Below are 4,976 nucleotides of genomic sequence, written 5' to 3'. Positions count from 1 at the left end.
TTTATTGACAATTAAGATCTGTCAAGCAAGTGTCAAATAAAAATCAACTTGCGCGTTTGCGAAGATAGCTAGCTGTTGATCAACTACAAAATTGTTAATTATAAATAATTTTATATGAAACTGAAAATATACGAAAAGTAAGTCGTTGTTTTGCGTATTATTAGCTATGATATAATAAAAAAATAATATATTTCAAATTTAATAAATAAATATATAAATAAAATAAATAAATAACTCACTGTTCAAAATAGTATTTTTAACATGGCAATATAAGCTAAGCCAATAAAAATTACTGTAATTAAAATTTCCGCCAGGACAGGAAGGAAACCTTTGTATGTGCGCGCGGGGCTCTTTCTATGTCTAGGAGGTGTAATTACATTAGTAATATAATTATTTTTCAAATTTCAAATACCTACCTTACTCTAGTATGAATATATCAATGTGGTCACTTGTAGTAATATGTATAATTTAACAGAATCTTGTAGTGGTTATATTGCCAGAGCAACGCTGGTATATAGATCTATCACCATCACCAGTACAATCACTACAAGATTCCGTAGGATAGGCTCTGACCTATTTTGGCGGGACGAAAAATTTAACGTCTCGCGCGGGACTTTGTCCTCCGTAGATTCAGCTCAGTCACGAATTTAATTTTGATAGATGGTTCAATATGTTAATGGTGGTTAACTATAATACATCCTGGGTGTCTCGGTATATCTCGTTAGGCTTTCCCATTGCCGGAAATACTAATACTACCTATTTCAAATTGCATTATAAATAATATGTATTGCAAAAATCACATTTTGTCAGTGTTTAACTCATTGGTACCTTCCTAGGTAGTCTATCAAAAAATAGAGTTGGATGTTCAAAGTACACGGGAAAAAACAAGAAACAAAAATTGTCTCTTTTTTTTTTTAATAGGTGAGTGTCGACAATGTCACAGACTATTAGGCATTGACTGTTAAACTTTGTCTGGCAGTGGCAATGGAGCGGTTGGTATTTGGCAGCCACGCGCGCGGTTCCTCGAAAAGTTATTTGAAACCGTCCTAGATTTCGGACCGAGAAGAATTGCCCCTTGTTTATTGGTGTTCGAAATATCCTTTGATTATCTTTTTAGTTTATAAACTTGCTGTAGTTAGTTAACTTTATAAATTAAGACTAGCAGCTGTATCCGCAACTTTGCTTGCGTGCGGTTAAGTAAAGTTTTCTAAAGAAAGCCCTAATTTTTTTTTACTCTGGAAGTAAGATTTAAAAACAGATAATAACTGTACCTAATAAGAAAATACGTATGATAGCTTGATTAGGCATGGAATAACAGGATGTTGTTTTTAAACACCAGCGAAACCATAGTAGGTTTGGAATATTGGATTAGTAGACCAGGTGGTAAGTACAAAGAATATTTTAATATTGGTAATAAAAATGAGCACGTTTCACCAAATTATATAGAACGTAGATGAAATTAATGGAGAAAATTGCGTGAGGTTCGGGCCCTAGCCCTGGCACCCATTTAAGATATTTTCAGGGATTTGTACCTATCAAAGGATTGTAGGAAGTCGAACAGAGGCGCGAGCCTGATCGGATTAGATAGGTAAGTAGGTACTTTTTTAAGACTGTAATATTTATTAAAGACTAACAAATCGTTTTTATTTCACCTTGAACAAGAGGATGTTGATGCTGTCTACATTCAATCGATTGATTGTTTTTAAAAATGTATTACCTAGTTCAGATGTTTTTTATGAATCACTGCCCTTCCAGGGATAAAGGTACATTATTACAACATACTCGTAAACAAAAAAATATAACTCGAGTCCCATGACACATATAAATCACTCAAACAATATATTTATGGAATTTATATTAATATGAATTAACATTCCTGGAATTATTCCATGAATAACCTATATATGAAAATGAAAATGAACCTACATATGAAAATAACACATATGTTTCTGACGCTCTCATTTCGAATGTATCGGTGCATCCTGCTGTCATAAGACTCAATTATACTTTACAAAATATAGTCGACATATGTAAACAGATAATTTATGTAGGTAGTATCTACGTATATACCTACTACTCTATTTCTACTATACTACAGATAGGAACTCAGAAAGGTAAGTACAGTAAGTTCGTTGGTTTCCTATATCGTAGAATTTAACTGCGAAAAGTTCGAAATCGACAATGTGTATTTTTGTTACCATTAATTAATTATGCGGACTTTAACCTAAACGTGGGGTTGTCCTATGAGGCAACGGTCTTGGCGGCTGCCATATGTTGATGATTAAATTTTGTCAGTCTTCACACGTAGTTGGGTCGTGAGTGGATCACTAATGTAAGCGCCTTAACTAGGTTTTCTTTTCTTTGAAACTATTAGTATATCGTGATATGCAAGGTGGTAGGTATTACACATTGATTTATTTTCACCGTGACATCATGTTATCCAAACATGTCTCGAATTTCTCTTTAATTATTTTGATGGCCAAAGATTAGCCTCGAAAGACGCGGTTTTGTATTTGTAAATTTACTCCATCATGAGACTGAACCTTACCTACTTACATCAATCCATCGCTGATTATAGACTGGCATTAAAGTAGGCACTAAAGTATTTAGAGATAGGTTCCTATCACAGTACCGACATACCTATACAGATACACTTGCATGCAAAATCGTTTTGCTATGCACATGTCGAGAGGTTATTCATATGCGCTTGTGCAGTACAGAGCCTTTCGCAATACTAATTGAAGCAGGAAACAAAATTATGTCGTGCATAGTAGTGTCAGCCGCAAGTAAATTTTTTATTCAATTAATTTAATCATAGGGTATATCATAAAGTCTTCGTATAAGTAGGTAGCAGGCATGTTGATCACTGGGCTAAACAGAGGTCGTCAAATCAACATAAACATATCATTACAGATAAATCAAGACAAATCAATGATAAAGAGATAAGTCATACATTATCAGTTAATAAAAAAAAATAAAAGCCCTTTATTTCTACTACCACGCCATGTTCCATCAAATTAACTTAGTCTGTTCACAGTATGGTGAGTCAGTTGAATCTTTTCACGAGAGTCCGTTTTCTTTTTTAAGAAAACATTTTTAGTTAATTCGTCAAAAAAATTTTTTTTGTACGTTAATGTTACATATTATATAAAGAAGTCACACGTCTGTCTGTGTGTATATATAAACGCGATAAACCCAAAAACTACCGGACGAATTTTTTAAGGATTAATTTTCCCAATAGATATGTATCTACTGAATTGAGCCCGGGTTTATTTTTATTACTCCCCATGGATCTCTACTCGATTTTGGATAGCTTGTCGTGCTGTTGACAGTACACAGGGCGGCACGAATCTTAAGCGAAACCTTTCATTATGAAGTCAGCGCCAACTTAGGCGAGGTGGAGCCGGTGAATGATCAGTCATCGGTTTTAATTACAATAAATCCTGATACAGGATGTTTTATAAACACCACACAAATTGTCACAATCATGACATAAACATATTTAAAAAATCTTGAAAACTTTTCAAGTTGCTATCTATTGGCGTTCAAGAGATATATAGCCCGCTGATTGAACGATTGCAGAAGCATAATCATATTCTTATCTTCTTTCCTTTTTACCTTGAAAATAATATAAAATATGATATAAGAATAGGCAAGTATATTACCTATATACTTACACATTGAGCTAGCACTAAGTTACAACTATCTAAATAGTTACTTCGGTATAACAAATTGAAACCTAGTAGTGCAGCTTGTATGCATAATAATGCGTCGAAACATTTGAGCTGATTGAAAATTCTATTAAAGGGTATGAGATCAGCTCGTGGAACCGTGGAATACATTAGCGACGCGTGAACTTTATGCTAAGCTCCAACTTGCCTTAAGCTTTGAGTAATTTAATTATGAAATGTTGAAACATATTTCCTTAATAACTACCTAGTTTCAAGTACACTAAAGTTTCAGCGCTAATTTGCATAATTAAATTAACATTGAGCAACAAAACGACAAGGCAACGTGCAGCTTTGATTCATTTAGTTTTACCTGCATCCGACTAGAATTTTTTATTCAACCTTGTAATTTTTTATTTCCATGACAATAAATACAATTTCAGAATAGAATCTATACATGTTCGTAGTGATTTATTATATATTATCTTTATTACATGAAAATTCTTTTACCTTTGATATGAAAATCTTAGAAATTCTTATTATATGTAAGTAAACTAATTTGACACGAAATACCAAACAAATAAAAAAAGCAGATTTCTAAAGAAATTATATGATGCTGTTTATGGTCAAGTAGAATAATTGGTGGTATGGTATAGCGCGGAACATTAGCATAACAATCCTTTGAGCCAATCGTAGATCCACACTATCGGATCGGCAAAAGCTTCGCCATATTTTACCAATAAAAAAATGTCAGTTACCTACTCAAGAATATGCTCACATTCCTATCTTGGAAATATACTATATGGATTTAGGACCTATAATTGTTTTAGAAGCCATTGGACCTATCGTCAACTCCAATGATCTGACAACTTGGATTACAGAGGACCGTGCGAAGTGGATTAGAAAATGTACGAAAAAATACCTATATGGGGCCTGATAGCTGCCAACGCTCATGTGAGAGAGACCTTAGGTAAATTTTAATAAACCACTAATTATTTTATTCCCAAATGTGACCATATGTGTCTTTTATATGGCATGCGTCCCATATCATGGAAAGCAACCGATGCACGCTTGCAGGGGTGTCACCAGCACGCATTACCGACACTCAAATATGTGACTTCTTTCTTTACTGCCCTTGTCCATGGAGTATTCCAGGCATCGGTTGTGGTCGCCACCATCTGATATAAAAACATCTTATATCTGTGTCGCCACCTTCTGTTTTGACATGACGACGTCTGACTCTTTCTGTTGACTTTCTCTCTTACTCGGTCATCCTACTTAGAACTCATGTCTGTTTTAATTTTCAAA

The sequence above is a fragment of the Plodia interpunctella genome, chromosome 12, assembly GCF_027563975.2.
Source record: "Plodia interpunctella isolate USDA-ARS_2022_Savannah chromosome 12, ilPloInte3.2, whole genome shotgun sequence".
In the NCBI taxonomy this organism is placed as follows: Eukaryota; Metazoa; Arthropoda; class Insecta; order Lepidoptera; family Pyralidae; genus Plodia; species Plodia interpunctella.
Note: the sequence above shows the minus strand (reverse complement) of the source record.